Source organism: Pinus tabuliformis, chromosome 1_1 (genome assembly GCF_031772625.1).
Source record: "Pinus tabuliformis cultivar Carrire ecotype Pingquan chromosome 1_1, CPIR1, whole genome shotgun sequence".
NCBI classification, from domain to species: Eukaryota; Viridiplantae; Streptophyta; class Pinopsida; order Pinales; family Pinaceae; genus Pinus; species Pinus tabuliformis.
Genome location: NC_142297.1, coordinates 700,353,433 through 700,370,122, shown reverse-complemented (window position 1 = coordinate 700,370,122; position 16,690 = coordinate 700,353,433). Strand labels below are relative to the sequence as shown.

Sequence of the window (16,690 nt, the reverse complement as noted above, 5' to 3'; positions counted from 1 at the left end):
TCTACGCGAGGTAGGTCTCCGGCGTTTGCTACTAGGATGCGTAGCTTGAAACCTTCGACCTTGAGTTACTTATTGGGTGGGGGGCCGAATCTGGAAGGGGGAAATAGCTCAGTCGGTTAGAGTGCTGGTCTGTCACGCCAGAAGTCGCGGGTTCGAACCCCGTTTTCCCCGATCATGCCAAGTGGCATGAATAAGGTTGCGAGCTTCTCCCTTCCCTTTGGTCGGCCTGCCTGTAGGCTAGGCTCCTCGATCCCTACCTACAGATATGATCCTAACCAACCCTTATATAACAGACAGATATGATCCTGATTCACCCTTCTCATTTATTGCCCCTTCCTTATATATATATATTAGAGAAGTAGAGGGCTGTAAAACGATGGCGGCCTGGACAGTCGAGCGTGCTTACGCACCCTCACCATATGAATAGTGAGTGACTCCGTCCCTGCAATCCTTATCCCCGATCTGATAAACAGAAGCATATCCTTCTGAGCAGTTACACAAGGTGCGAAGCCGCTTGTTCTTCCGAGAACAAGGTTCCTCCAAATCCTCCACTCTACTCTCAACCCTTAGATCCGGATCTGGCGAATTTGCTGCAGGAAGATTCTTGCCCACACTAACCCTTGGATCCAGCTCTGGTGATTCTGCTGCAGGAAGATTCTTGCCCACACTAACCTTTGGATCCATACCCATGCAATCAGATCCAGAGGGACCATAAACTTGTCGATCCAGTGTGGAAGGAGAAGCAGCACTAGGGCTTTTCCTCTTTAGGGTGACCTTAGCCCTAGACGGGCATTCCCGGATCAAATGACCGTGAATCTTGCAGTAATTACATCTAAATGGAAGCTTTTCGTAATCCAAGATCTGAGATCACTGCTCACCTTCACATTCAAAGAGAATCTCTTCTGGAAGCCTTCCATCCAGCGATCTCTTGACCAGAATCCTCTATTTAGCAATAGAGCGGCCTTACTAACCTTAAATGTTTGTTAGAGAATCAAGCCATTCTTTCCCCCTCCCTTCCGAGGCGTATCAAGACTCAGATTGGGCAAAAAAAAGACCTTAAGAAAGATAGGTAACTCCCGAAGAAAGATGGGTTGCTCAATCCAATCCTCCTTCACTCACAAGATTCTGCTAACGGTCCATAACCCTTGTGAATTACATATTCGGGCCAAATATCCTCATAATGATAATCCTTGGATTGTAAAGTATCTATAATTGTAGGTATTAGAAATCCTGTAAGAGTAAAAGTACTATCGTGTTTGGGATCACACCCAATCTGTAACACTTTTTGACCACGTCTCGCTAGAGCGACTGAGATATTACAACTAGTTGTTGATTTACCGATTCCGCCTTTCCCGTAAACTGCTATTTTCACCGCCAATCCTCCTTTATCTAAATCTAAAAGTTATCTCTTTATTTCAAGGTTCTATATAATCGAATTATTCTTTTTTTAAGTAATACCTAATATTGAATGGTAGCAATAATTATAGATCCTATTGTATTGATAGGTCAATACCTCTAGGGTGGGGTGTCCAAGAGTTGATAAAAAACCTTATTGAGTTTCTCGTTTATACACTGATGATCATGGGTCGGTCCAAAGAACAAGAATCTTGCCCGTATATGGGAACCCTCCGTTGTTCCTCAGTAGCTCAGTGGTAGAGCGGTCGGCTGTTAACTGATTGGTCGTAGGTTCGAATCCTACTTGGGGAGATCCGTTTTATTCAAAATAAAGCTCGTTTTTACCATTAGGAGTAAGTCAAACGTTACCTGTCCTTGTTCATAATATATGAATGCACAATCGCCACAGGATAAAGATAGGATCCCGGTCGTCCGGGAAAGGCAAAATGGAAACAACGGTCTCTTCGAAATACTGAAAAGTTCGGAGAAACAAATCCATTGTTCTCCTGATGTGATGACATTTCGAGAGCTGAAGGTGAAGAGGCCTCTATTTGCTCGACCCGTTACTAGTCACTCGACCCGTTACCAGCTGTTAGAACTATAAGTTTGTTCTCTGGAAGTCAGAATTGGATCCCTGCATGCTGTCAATCTATTTTCCCTCGGATTTGGAAGAATCTTTCGTTCTATAACCCTGATCTAAATATAATAATGAGGAAGATTTATAGGAGGTCAGACACAAATATGCTGGTTACTCTCGGACGTACCGGGTATCATTTTCGATAAATGACCCTTTGTGAAGACTAAGTTCCATAGCTTTGCGCTATCCCAATCATATCATAATCTCCCTACCCCCGAAAGGCCTCCCTTTTGTCCCCTTTCGGGGTGGGCGAGGAGGGATTCGAACCCCCGACACCGTGGTTCGTAGCCACGTGCTCTAATCCTCTGAGCTACAGGCCCCGTCTCCGCTGGATTCGTTCCCAGGAGTCCCTCCCAAAAGGAAGGGATTCCTCTCTTCGGGGTAAGAGGATGCAGAAGCAAATTTATCGCATCGCTATGAGCGAGCGCAGGTATTGCGTTTCAAATAAAAGTAAAGTGTGGAGTGGGAAAGAAAATATGTAAGAAATGGGTTTCAAAGAAGACGACCTTCTAATGAGAAGAGGAATTAAGCTTTTTATCGTCCTGGCACCAAGCTATTTTCCCGCAGGGCTTCCCCTACAGTATCGTCACCGCAGTAGAGTTTAACCACCAAGTTCAGGATGGGTTGGTGTGGTTCCTCTACGCCTGGGACACCATAATTTCAAACCATGAACTGGGAAGGGCATAAATGCGAGAAAGGCATATTGGCTAATGATTGTGAGGCCCCAATTCTGAAAAGGATTAGGGCCAGGTAGAGAACCCTTCTCTGCCCTTCTATCTATCCAACGGAGAGGGAGGGCAGAGCTTTTGGTTTCATAGTTTCATGTTGTCAAACAATTGAACAAAGAAAAGAATAGATGGATAGTACCCGATCAGATCGATCGGGTCATGTAGGAACAAGGTTCAAATCTCTCGGTCTGTTAGGATGCCTCAGCTGCATACATCACTGCACTTCCACTTGACACCTATCATAATTATAAACGGCTCGTCTCGCCGTGACCTTATCTTGGATTCTCAATACTTTTGTCGCTCCATCCCCTGCAAGGACAGAGAACCCGTCGTTGTCCCAGCCGTGTTCGCGACTAGGGTCTCTCAGGGAAGTAAGAATAGGAGAGCACTCATCTTGGGGTGGGCTTTCTACTTATATGCTTTTAGTAGTTATCCGCTCCGTACTTGGCTACCCAGCATCTACCATGGGCACGATAACTGGTACACCAGAGGTGCGTCCTTCCCGGTCCTCTCGTACTAGGGAAAGGTCCTCTAATTCTGATGTCCAGATCTTTTAATAAACGTCTCAACTCACGACAATCATGTCGATTATGAAAACCCAGAGTAAGAATCCCAATTATATTTACAGAAGGTGCATCTGTTACGAATTGATCCAATGTATGGGATTTCTCCAAATAATATCGAACTACCTGTTCCAAAGTTCTATCCGCTGCCTGAATTTCATTCACTTGATAATGATCCACATCCGCAAAAATGACGTTGCAATCGGAGATTATGGATGCTCTATCCACAAAGTTTTTTAAATCCTCTTGCAAGATACTAGAGGTACATGTAGGTGTTAATATTATCAGATCGGGACCTTCCTCCTTATCTTTTCGAATAATATGATCCACAACTCTTTTTCGAGATCCACGTGCTAGTACGTGACGATCTACTATACTAGCAGTTGCAGGAGTAAAATTTCTTTCCCGTTCTAACATAGAACGCATTACATTAAAATAATCATCTCCTAGAGGAGCATGCATAATGGCATGGACATTTTTGAATGAACTAGCTACTCGTAGAGTTCCAATATGAGCAGGACCAGCATACATCCAATGGGCTAATTTCATAAATTGAACCTTATCTCAAATTGATCCGTATTCCCATCTTGCACCACAGATATATCCCTTTATCTCTTCCCTATTGTAATCACATTCCCTTCTGAACTTTAAGTATGGTTAAATTATGATAAAAAGGAAAACAAAGTTGGATCTTTTACGAAAGAAAAAAGGGAAGAGCGAAGGAAGGGAAAACAGGAACCAATGAAATAAGTCTGGGACGGAAGGATTCGAACCTCCGAATAACAGGATCAAAACCTGCTGCCTTACCGCTTGGCCACGCCCCATTCCCATCCTATTTCCCTATTCATATGCTAATGAATACTTATATCAAATTTTTTGTCAACCCATTAGTATCCAAGATTCATTAGATCAGATCTCAATTGGGGAAAATTTTTTGTGGATATTTCAACAAAATAGGTTATTGATGGAATTGGACATAATAGGAGAAACAAAAAAAGTGACAAGAATATCCATTCATTGATCATTTTCTATTAGATTGGGTAAGAAGGGCTTTACTTGGAGAAGTAGAAGGAACATGTATCACACGTGTAAAATTAGAGAACATAAAACATGAATATTCCGCGATAATAGGTATTGAAGAATCAGTACATGACATTTTGATGAATCTAAAAGAAATTGTATTTAGAAGTGACTCGTACGGAATCCGAGAAGCTTCTATTTATATTGTTGGACCTAGAAATGTAACTGCTCAAGATATCATATTACCACCTTCTGTGAAAATAATTGATACTACACAACATATAGCTAGACTTACTAAATCAATTACTTCTGATATCAGATTACAAATTGAAAAAAATCGCGGATATATTATACATAGTCCAAATAATTATCAGGATGGAATTTTTCCTATAGATGCTGTTTTTTATGCCTGTTCGCGATGCGAATTATAGTATTCATTCCTATGGGAGCGGAAATGAAATACGAGAAGTCCTTTTCCTGGAAATATGGACGAATGGGGGGTTAACTCCTAGGGAGGCACTTTACGAAGCTTCTCGAAATTTGATCGACTTATTTATTCCCTACCTGCATGGAGAGGAACAGAACATCGATGGAATGAACAATAAAAAAGGGTCTAATATGCTTCCCTTCCCCCTTTCGCACGTATTGACTGATACGGGGGAAACGAAAGAAAAAATAGCATTTCAACTTATTTTCATTGACCAATTAGAGTTACCCCCAAAACCTATAACTCCCTCAGAAGAGCCAATATACATACATTATTGGACCTCTTAAATTACAGTCGAGAAGATCTAATGAGAATTAAATACTTCGGGAAGGAATCTGTCGAACAGGTATTGGAAGTTCTACAAAAACTTTTTGCAATTGATCCACCCAGGAATTAGTTTCGGGTTCATAAAATGGTTGGTTTCATTTCATCTCTTCATTTCCTTTACCCAAGTTCTTTTGGAGAGTCTTGAGAATCTTTGACATATCTCTCTTTCGTGGAATATTCGAAAGAAATATCTGACAAGATGGGTATATCTAGGGAGATATAATTTGTCTTAAAGCAACTACTCCCTAGATATATGAATAAAAAAATTGAAATATTTTTATATTCGACAATTGGATCAAATTGGATTGGAAAAGACCTAAAGTTAAAGATTCATCAATAGGCAACGCTGCCCCAATACCTAACCAAAGGGCTACTGCAGTACCGATCAAGGATACTGTTGTAGCTACTGGACGACGAAATGGATTCTGAAATTGATTCACATTCTCTAGAAAAGGCACCGTCAATGATCCCGCGGGTACTGAGCCCATTAAAAGGGCACCTAATAATTTGTTAGGTACTGTACGAAGTATTTGGAATATAGGGAAAAAATACCATTCGGGCAATATCTCCAAAGGAGTTGCAAATGGATTTGCTGGTTCACCAATCATTGATGGTTCTAGAACCGCTAAACCTATTGTACATGCAATAGTACCTAAAATTACTACTGGAAAAATATATGAAAGATCATTGGGCCAAGCGGGCTCTCCATAATAATTATGTCCCATACCTTTAGCTAATTTAGCCCTTAATGCAGGATCATTTAGGTCAGGTTTCTTTGTTATTGGGATAAGTAGATCTTTATGGATCTATCCGCCGAAAGAACCGGACATGCCAATTTTTATCATCCGGCTCGAACAATAACTGGAGGAAGTATATATCACTTATTTTTTCCCGTGATGGAAGACGAATTGGAAAAATAGGAACTAATAATGTCTATGATCATCCATCATTGGTCATTTTATTATTCCAGTTAAATGCTCATGACCCAAGTAAGCTCACAAATTCGATCATGATCGATATGCCTTTTGGACCATCTTAGTCCTTGTAATTTGTGTTTATCACCACGAATAGACCTCAAAAGTTTTTTAGCATACAAGGTATGGACTTGTTATTGATCCGGCCTCTCTCCTTCCTTAGATCCCTTCTTTCACTCCAATAGTTTTACCATCGAAATGGATGCAAGGGAAATGGATGCATTTTCACACTATGAAAAGGAGAAGTAAAGTCATATAGTCCAATTATTGAATATATGAAAATATTGTCCCATTGTCCGGATCTCACGGAGCCCTTCCTGATTCGGATTCGATCATAGAAAGAATTCTCTTGGAACGGAACAAACTGACCAATGCCTTTCCACCCAGGTGCTAAACTTCCTATTTCTGATAAGGAAATTGGGACAGAGACACATTTTATCAGAAATATTTATGTGGTAGATCGGAGAAAGTATCTGCATGGCCTAATCAATAGTTCAAGTCACACACTCCCATAATCCATCTTCTCCATCTGAGAATCTACTCCAATTATTTGTTTGTATTGGATGAATAATACTCCAAAATAGAAAGGAGAAATCCGAGGACCATATTTTCTATGGATATTTCCATTTTTGAATAATAAATATTCCTGGCGATGATATATTACTGTCGTTATTCAGAACAATAAGTTATGAATAGTTATTTTCAATCTATCTTTCCTCTCTATAAAGGACCTGGAATACCCTGCTTACGGATCATTAGAAAGTGCGTTGGCATAAATACAGCAGTAAGAAGGGGTAATATGAAAGTGTGTAAACTATAAAAACGAGTCAAGGTAGATTGACCCACACTAACACTTCCGCGTAATAATTCTACCAGAGGAGATCCTATTACAGGAATAGCCTCAGGCACACCAGTCACAATTTTCACTGCCCAATAACCAATTTGATCCCAGGGCAAAGAATAACCAGTTACACCGAAGGATACGGTCAACACAGCCAAAATTACACCTGTGACCCAAGTTAATTCACGGGGTTTTTTGAATCCACCTGTGAGATAAACACGGAATACGTGCAGGATCATCATTAGAACCATCATACTTGCCGACCATCGATGAATTGATCGGATTAACCAACCAAAGTTAACTTCGGTCATTAGGTATTGAACAGAGGCAAAAGCTTCTGTAACGGTCGGACGATAGTAAAAAGTCATAGCAAAACCAGTAGCTACTTGTACTAAAAAACAAGTAAGTGTGATCCCCCCTAGACAATAAAATATATTGACATGAGGAGGAACATATTTACTGGTGATATCATCCGCAATCGCCTGAATCTCGAGACGCTCTTCGAACCGATCGTATACTTTATTGAGATAGGTAAACTGAAATTCCCCCTCTGAAAACCGTACATGAGAATTTCCCTTCATACGGCTTGAACAAGAACACGCAAATGCTTTTGGACACGAATAAATAAATTTTGGAAAAGAGATACTTGAGGGTTCGTTGCCTGACCGGCTGGAGAAATGAAGATCATTCGAAACAATCCAGCATTTCTATTAGAAGACTCTATAGTGCCAAAATTTCAAAAAGTGCCAAAATTTCAAAAAGTGCCAAAATTTCAAGTCGGCTCATCCCTATGATAAATCACTATAGGCCCTTTGAACGATCTTTTACCCTATTCGTGTGATCAGTTCCCTAGAAAAGAACTAATATAGACGATTTATAGGAATTATCTTGTCGAGATCTCAATAGATGAATCAATCCAAACCTCAGATTTCAATTAGACCCCGATGATTTTATCAAATCCCCAAAAGGTTCTCTGGGTAATAACCTTTTCATTTTCGCTCATTCGACGAAATATGCTAACTAAGAGAAATCAGATACTATATCATTCTTTGGTCATAATCAGCATAATTATGAGAGGGGATATTTCCTTCGATTTATTATAGGAAATACCTCTTTCAATTTCTTTATTGGAAGTCTGGTGACGAGGAAATGATAGGTACAAACCATAGTTCAGATCTTCCGGAACATATCTATGATAGACCTCGTGCTCTAGAGATTCAATATTCTAGAAATTAAATATCCAACGAGGTAGGACCATCTTGATGAAGATAACAGATCGGTCTTCTGTACTATAAATATGGATCGATTTCAACAAGTCGCACACCCATATTCCAAAAATCCTTAGAGAAAAGTAATTACACGATCAAACTATTGGAACAAGATAAGCTAAAAACTCAAAGCCACTATTTGGTCTGGGTTTGAATCCCTCAGTTCTTTTTTTTTCTTCAAGAGCTCACCAGGTGAATTTTGGAGTTCCTCAGCCCCAACTAACCGGAATCCCATCCAATAAAACGGAAGAATTATAAATCTCCAAGATAATAGATAGGAATACTGCAAATAGAGCCATTGCAAAACCCATAAGAGGAGTAGTTCCCCATCCAGGAGCTACTTTACCATATTCTGAATTAAGCGGTTTTAAGGTCGTTCCTACAAGGGTTTCTTTTGGCGTGGTTTTGGAAGTATCATCAATGGTCTGTGTAGCCATAGAAACTATTGTATTGGTTGAGATCTGCTAACTTTGTTATTATATGGTAAACATACCATGATATTGGGATCACCTAATAATGGAAACTGCAACCTTAGTCACCATCTCCATATCTTGTTTACTTGTAAGCTTTACTGGTTATGCCCTATACACCGCCTTTGGGCAACCCTCTAAACAACTTAGGGATCCTTTTGAGGATCACGAGGACTAATTGAAAGAATGACCTTCCCTATAGGGAAGGTCATTCTTTCTTTGATGGGAGAGAAAGACTGACGATTTGGAGAAGCAAAATTATTTTCCCCCTTTAGTCGGAAGTTTGGGTGGTTCTCGGAAGAAAATAGCGAAAAAGATTATCCCTAGGGTCGATACCAACAGGAATGTATAAACCAATGCTTCCATAGATTTGATTTGATCGTAATTTACAATTATGGAGATAGCTTTCGTACTAATATTTATTAGAGAAGAGATAGGAGCAATATCATACCACTTGTCTTTTAGTAGTTGGATCTCCCAGTTTTTGGAATGCTCCAAATTCTATTCGATCATCCAGATCCGAGTCGATACCAGCAAAAACATCTCTGAATAAGGTCCTAGCACCATGCCAAATGTGTCCAGAAAAGAAAAGGAGAGCAAATGTAGCATGTCCAAAAGTAAACCAACCCCTTGGACTACTACGAAAAACACCATCAGATTTTAGAGTAGCACGATCTAATTCAAAAATTTCACCTAATTGAGCACGTCTAGCGTATTTTTTAACTATAGCAGGATCACCAAAACTGACCCTGTCAAGTCCACCACCATAGAACTCAACAGTTACACCTACTTGTTCAACACTATACTTTGATTCTGCCCTCCTAAAAGGAACATCGGCTTTCACAATTCCTTCTTTGTCCACCAGAACTACTGGAAATGTTTCGAAAAAGGTAGGCATACGACGTACAAAAAGCTCATTTCCCTCCTTATCTTTGAAGATAGGGTGTCCTAACCAACCAACAGCTATTCCATCTCCATTGTCCATTGCACCTGCTCTGAATAACCCCCCCTTAGCTGGATTATTACCAATGTAATCATAAAAAGCGAGTTTCTCGGGAATTTTGGACCAAGCTTCTGATAGGCTTAAATTTTCGGCCAGACCGGCACGAACCCGTCGATCTATTTCTTGTTGGAAGTATCCCTGATCCCACTGGTAACGAGTGGGACCGAATAATTCGACCGGAGTAGTTGCGGAGCCATACCACATGGTCCCAGCAACAATGAAAGCTGCAAAAAACACAGCAGCAATACTGCTGGATAGGACCGTTTCAATATTCCCCATGCGTAATCCTACGTATAAACGTTGGGGAGGACGAACACTGAGATGGAATAGACTTGCTAATATACCCAAAATACTCGTTTCTATATGATGAGAAGCTATTCCTCCTGGAACAAAAGGATCAAAACCTTCAGCTCCCCATGCTGGATCCACTGGTTGTATTTTTCCAGTTAGTCCATAAGGATCAGACACCCATATCCCAGGACCATACAAACCCGTTACATGAAATGCTCCAAATCCGAAACAAGCTACTCCTGAGAGGAATAAATGAATTCCAAATACTTTTGGCAAATCTAAACAACGTTTTCCCGTACGTTCATCACAGAATATGTCCAGATCCCAATATACCCAATGCCAGATAGCTGCCAAAAAGCACAGGCCAGAAAACACGATATGTGCCACGGCCACACCTTCATAACTCCAAATACCGGGATTAATTACAGTTTCTCCGGTGATGTTCCATCCACTCCATGAATCCTTTATTCCCAAACGAGTCATAAAAGGTATAACGAACATACCTTGTCTCCACATTGGATCAAGAACAGGATCGGATGGATCAAAAACTGCTAATTCGTACAGAGTCATTGAACCAGCCCAACCAGCAACTAGAGCTGTATGCATTATATGTACAGAAATTAACCGTCCAGGATCATTCAATACGACGGTATGAACGCGATACCAAGGAAAACCCATGCAAACACCCCTTTATCGGAAAAAGTAGACACTATGTAACTTTCTCACATTGGATTGGAAGAGATCATGTTATCGAGCTAGACCCGGATCATCTCGAAAGTGAACATCTATTCACTTGGACATTGCTAATGATGGAACAGGTTTGAAACAATTTTGTTCATACATAATAGCAGGGAGAGACAAAGATATTTTATCGTTTGTATGTACCAATACACAATGTAGGGATTGGTCCCATTTATATTGATAAAAAAAGAGGAAAGAAACGAGATATTCTAATCCTTCCATTCGTTCATGAACGATACCTTTGCAATTTATGGACTAAGTCAGATATAATTTTTGATGAAAAAATATCATTTTTCTACTAAAGAGTGGAGCTATTACTGTTCCATAAACAGTAATACTTTACTGCACTGCGGGAAAAAAATAAAATACTGAGTTCAAATGCTCAGTCAAAATGATAACTTTATCATTTTGTGCTATGCAATGAAAAAAAAAGGTCAAAATAGGAAGTCTCTAGGTTAATGGGCCTTTTCCGTTCCGTAGAAAGATTCGGGGTTATTCGTTTTCAGGATCAATAGTGGACGAACGGAGAGAGAGGGATTCGAACCCTCGGTACGGATGATCCGTACTACGGATTAGCAATCCGCCGCTTTGGTCCGCTCAGCCATCTCTCCAAGATCGGCAATATAATGAATATTGCGATTATTCAGTTGGATAAAGAACAATCCAGTCAATCGTATTGTTCATTTCGTTAAAAATAGTTCTGCTCCGTGACTTTCTATGGGCACAAGCCTCTCAAGTGATCCAATCTTATGGTTCTTCATTATCTGCATATGGTCTTTTATTTTTAGGTGCTCATTTTGTTTGGGCCTTCAGTTTAATGTTCTTATTCAGCGGCCGTGGGTATTGGCAAGAACTCATTGAATCTATTGTTTGGGCCCATAACAAATTGAAGGTTGCTCCTGCTATCCAGCCCAGAGCCTTGAGCATTGTACAGGGACGTGCTGTAGGAGTAGCTCATTACCTTCTGGGTGGAATCGTCACAACATGGGCGTTCTTCCTGGCAAGAATTATTGCAATAGGATAAAGGCTAGGAGGATTTGAAAAGTATATGGCATCAAGATTTCCAAAGTTCAGCCAAGGCTTGGCTCAGGACCCAACTACTCGTCGTATTTGGTTCGGTATTGCGACCGCACATGACTTTGAGAGTCATGATGATATTACCGAAGAACGCCTTTATCATAAAATTTTTGCTTCCCACTTTGGTCAGTTGGCAATAATCTTTCTGTGGACCTCTGGTAATTTGTTCCATGTGGCTTGGCAAGGCAATTTTGAAGCATGGGTACGCGATCCCTTACATGTAAGACCCATTGCTCATGCAATTTGGGATCCTCATTTTGGTCAACCAGCTATAGAAGCCTTTACCCGAGGAGGTGCTCCCGGTCCGGTCAATATTGCTTATTCCGGTGTTTATCAGTGGTGGTATACCATTGGCTTACGCACTAACGAAGATCTTTATGCTGGAGCTCTTTTCTTGCTATTTCTTTCTGTCATCTTTTTAATAGCGGGTAGGTTACATCTACAACCTAAATGGAGACCAAGTGTTTCATGGTTCAAAAATGCCGAATCCCGTCTCAATCATCATTTGTCAGGACTCTTCGGAGTCAGTTCTCTAGCTTGGACAGGGCATTTAGTTCATGTCGCTATTCCTGAATCAAGGGGAGTGCACGTCAGATGGGATAATTTTTTGGATGTATTACCGCATCCCGAAGGTTTAGAACCGCTTTTCACAGGTCAGTGGAATCTCTATGCTCAAAATCCTGATTCTAGTAGTCACTTATTCGGTACCTCCCAAGGGGCGGGAACTGCTATTCTAACTTTTCTCGGAGGATTCCATCCACAAACTCAAAGTTTATGGCTGACTGATATGGCTCATCATCATTTAGCTATTGCACTTGTTTTTTCAATTGCTGGTCATATGTATAGAACCAACTTTGGGATTGGTCACAGTATGGAAGATATTTTGGAGGCACATGTTCCTCCAGGAGGCCTATTAGGACGCGGACATAAGGGTCTTTATAACACAATCAATAATTCTCTTCATTTTCAATTGGGTCTTGCTTTAGCTTCTTTGGGGGTTATAACTTCCTTGGTAGCTCAACACATGTATTCTTTACCCCCTTATGCATTCATAGCACAAGACTTCACCACCCAAGCTGCATTATATACTCATCATCAATACATTGCCGGGTTCATTATGACAGGAGCCTTTGCTCATGGAGCTATATTCCTCATTAGGGATTATAATCCGGAACAGAATAAGGATAATGTATTGGCGAGAATGTTGGAGCAGAAAGAAGCTATAATATCTCATCTTAGTTGGGTTAGTTTATTACTAGGTTTCCATACCTTGGGACTTTATGTCCATAATGATGTTATGCTTGCTTTCGGTACTCCAGAAAAACAAATCTTGATCGAGCCCATATTTGCTCAGTGGATACAATCTACTCATGGTAAGACGTTATATGGTTTCGATATACTCCTATCTTCAACAAGTGGTCCAGCATTCGATGCAGGTAAGAGCATATGGTTACCCGGTTGGTTAAATGCTATTAATGATAATAATAATTCATTGTTCTCAACAATTGGTCCTGGAGACTTTTTGGTTCATCATGCTATTGCTCTAGGTTTGCATACAACTACATTGATCCTAGTTAAAGGTGCTTTGGATGCGCGTGGTTCCAGGTTAATGCCAGATAAAAAAGATTTTGGTTATAGTTTTCCTTGCGATGGTCCGGGACGGGGTGGTACTTGCGATATCTCGGCCTGGGATGCTTTTTATTTAGCAGTTTTCTGGATGTTGAATACTATTGGATGGGTTACTTTCTATTGGCATTGGAAGCATATAACATTATGGCAGGGTAATGTAGCACAATTTAATGAGTCTTCCACTTATTTAATGGGATGGTCAAGAGATTATCTATGGTTAAATTCTTCACAACTTATTAATGGATACAATCCTTTTGGTATGAACAGTTTATCTGTTTGGGCGTGGATGTTCTTATTCGGGCATCTTGTTTGGGCTACTGGATTTATGTTCCTTATTTCCTGGCGTGGATATTGGCAGGAACTGATCGAAACTCTTGCATGGGCCCATGAACGCACGCCTTTAGCTAATTTAGTTCGATGGAGAGACAAGCCAGTAGCCCTTTCCATTGTTCAAGCACGATTAGTTGGATTAGCTCACTTTTCCGTAGGTTATATATTCACTTATGCAGCTTTTTTAATTGCCTCTACATCAGGTAAATTTGGTTAATTCTTCTTCATCAATTTCTCTGTGGGGTATTGTCATTGATACAATGACAATACCCCACAGAGAAAAAGTAATCAACATAATATTACTCCATCTAAAATCTGATCTATATTTTGATTCCTGGTAGGTAATAGTACCAACTGAACTATTATGGCGAGAAAGAGTCTCATTCAGAGAGAGAAGAAGAGACAAGCACTGGAACGGAAATATCATTTAATTCGTCAATCTTTGGAGGAAAAAAGCAAAGTGTCATCATTGGATGACAAATGGGAAATTCATAGAAAATTGCAATCTTCACCACGTAATAGTGCACCTACACGTCTCCATCGACGTTGTTCTTCGACTGGAAGACCTAGAGCCAACTATCGAGACTTTGGATTGTCCGGACACATACTCCGTGAGATGGCCCACGCATGTTTATTGCCCGGGATAAAAAAATCGAGTTGGTAGGAAAAGAAAAAAGTAATTGAAGTTTCTTGTGATAATGGGATATAGTACCCCTATCCCTATATAGGGATAGGGGTACTATATCCCATTATTGTTTTGTGTACCCATTCTGATTATGATATAAATCAATGGTGCGGAGTAGAGTAGTCTGGTAGCTCGCAAGGCTCATAACCTTGAGGTCACGGGTTCAAATCCTGTCTCCGCCAGACCAGAACATACGAAGTATTTTGGTCCGGAAAGGATTGCTCTCTCACTTATAAATTTATAATTGAATTATAAGTGAGGAAAAGAAATGATCAATACATGAACTATTCTTTTTTCATATTCCATGTGAAGGGCGGGTAGCGGGGATCGAACCCGCATCTTCTCCTTGGCAAAGAGAAATTTTACCATTCAACCATACCCGCATTTCAATTATATGAATATATAGATATTCATATAATTGAAATGGAAAATACATATATGTTCAATCCCATTCGTAAGTAGATACCATTTTTGAATGGTCCAATTATTAATTCAATTACGGATATGGAAAACCCCTCCTCCTTGGGCCTGAAGTAAAAGGCCCTTCAGAAAAGCTATAAAGCCCTCCGGGAGGAGGGGGAGGGAGTGTGAACCTAAAACATCTAGAACATATCTAAGATATGAAAGAATTAAGGATACCTACAAAAAGGACTGATCCGATCCATAATGATACACCCGAAAATACAACATTTTTGCTACTTGACCAACCATCGGGAGAGGCAAGTGCAACAGGTACACCAATCACTAGTAAAAATGAAATAGCAATTAATGCAAACACAGCCGATTGGAAAGCAATAGTCATGGTTGTGATCTTACAAGCTCCCAACAGATTGAATAGACTATACCATCCGATCCCCAATTTTCAATTCTGATCAAATGCACTATGGAAAGGATTTGACCATAAATTGATCGAGCTTTCAAACTTTTTCAATTTGATATTTGAGTGTGAGAGGAGAGGGAAATTCGTTTCTTTTTTTTCCATTCCAGATGATGAAAAATCATCATATGTCACAGGTATAGTTGGTATCGACCCGACTTTATGCTTATAGTTAGGGATTATACGAAGGGGTAGAATAGAAGTTGTCCCCGGGAGAGATGGCCGAGTGGTTAATGGCTCCGGTCTTGAAAACCGGTATAGATAAAAAAACTATCGAGGGTTCGAATCCCTCTCTCTCCTTTTGTTTTTCAACAATTGCATTTACCGGTCCAATAAAAAAAAAAAAGAGAATAGCTCGGCTGTATATAGCCGAGCTACAAGGATCCAGTTGGAAAAAGAGTATTTGAAAAGACTCCTATCCCGCCGATATGGGAGATAGATGTAATGAAATTGAATCGATTTTTCTTCCATCTGGTTTGATCTATTGTTTCAGTTAAGAGGAGTCATGGAAAGGACAGGTTCGAAATCACGATCAATCCCTTTCTCAAATCCTGCTGCAGCTGCACGAGCCCTTCCCGCATGCCACAAATGACCTACGAAGAAGAAAAATCCTAGAACGAAATGGGAGGTGGATAACCAACTTCGGGGAGAGACATAATTCACCGCATTGATTTCGGTAGCTACACCACCCACAGAATTTAAAGAACCTAAAGGAGCATGAGTCATATATTCTGCTGAACGTCGTTCCTGCCAAGGCTGTATGTCTTTTCTCAACTTGCTCAGATCCAAACCATTAGGGCCCCTTAGGGGTTCCAACCAAGGAGCACGGAGATCCCAAAAACGCATCGTTTCCCCTCCAAAGATAATTTCTCCAGTCGGAGAACGCATAAGGTATTTACCTAAACCAGTAGGTCCTTGGGCAGACCCCACACTAGCTCCAAGACGTTGGTCTCTAACTAAAAAAGTAAACGCTTGAGCTTGAGAGGCTTCTGGGCCGGTGGGCCCATAAAATTCACTGGGATAAACGGTATTGTTGAACCAAACAAAACAACAAGCAATAAAACCAAAGAGGGATAGAGCCGCTAAACTATAGGACAAATAAGCTTCTCCGGACCATACGAATGCACGGCGAGCCCATGCAAAAGGTTTGGTTAAGATATGCCAGATACCACCGAAGATACAAATGGAACCTAACCATACATGTCCTCCAATTACATCTTCTAGATTGTCCACGCTAACGATCCATCCTTCTCCTCCGAAAGGAGATTTCAGTAAATAACCAAATATAGCACTTGGGTTAAGTGTCGGGTTCGTAATTTTTCTTACATCTCCACCGCCGGGAGCCCA

At 40.5% G+C, this 16,690-nt stretch overlaps 7 non-coding genes and 1 pseudogene across 8 annotated transcripts; 4 read left to right on the top strand and 4 right to left on the bottom strand.

Moving 5' to 3' along the window:
* The first annotated feature begins 97 nt into the window (after positions 1 to 97).
* TRNAD-GUC (transfer RNA aspartic acid (anticodon GUC)) lies at positions 98 to 171 on the top strand. Its single transcript has one exon. It is a non-coding gene; the product is annotated as a tRNA-Asp (tRNA).
* Positions 172 to 1,635: 1,464 nt separating this feature from the next.
* TRNAN-GUU (transfer RNA asparagine (anticodon GUU)) lies at positions 1,636 to 1,707 on the top strand. The gene has a single exon. It is a non-coding gene; the product is annotated as a tRNA-Asn (tRNA).
* A 571-nt stretch (positions 1,708 to 2,278) lies between these two features.
* On the bottom strand, positions 2,279 to 2,352 carry TRNAR-ACG (transfer RNA arginine (anticodon ACG)). Its single transcript has one exon. It is a non-coding gene; the product is annotated as a tRNA-Arg (tRNA).
* Positions 2,353 to 7,776: 5,424 nt separating this feature from the next.
* LOC149215421 (photosystem II CP47 reaction center protein pseudogene) lies at positions 7,777 to 10,882 on the bottom strand (annotated as a pseudogene). The gene is made up of 2 exons (XR_016251032.1): positions 8,952 to 10,882; positions 7,777 to 8,901 (listed from the first exon to the last, which is right to left on the bottom strand). The product of XR_016251032.1 is annotated as a photosystem II CP47 reaction center protein pseudogene (transcript).
* Positions 10,883 to 11,268: 386 nt separating this feature from the next.
* Positions 11,269 to 11,356, bottom strand: TRNAS-GCU (transfer RNA serine (anticodon GCU)). The gene has a single exon. It is a non-coding gene; the product is annotated as a tRNA-Ser (tRNA).
* A 3,218-nt stretch (positions 11,357 to 14,574) lies between these two features.
* TRNAM-CAU (transfer RNA methionine (anticodon CAU)) lies at positions 14,575 to 14,648 on the top strand. The gene has a single exon. It is a non-coding gene; the product is annotated as a tRNA-Met (tRNA).
* A 130-nt stretch (positions 14,649 to 14,778) lies between these two features.
* TRNAG-GCC (transfer RNA glycine (anticodon GCC)) lies at positions 14,779 to 14,849 on the bottom strand. The gene has a single exon. It is a non-coding gene; the product is annotated as a tRNA-Gly (tRNA).
* Positions 14,850 to 15,555: 706 nt separating this feature from the next.
* On the top strand, positions 15,556 to 15,643 carry TRNAS-UGA (transfer RNA serine (anticodon UGA)). The gene has a single exon. It is a non-coding gene; the product is annotated as a tRNA-Ser (tRNA).
* Positions 15,644 to 16,690: the final 1,047 nt, after the last annotated feature.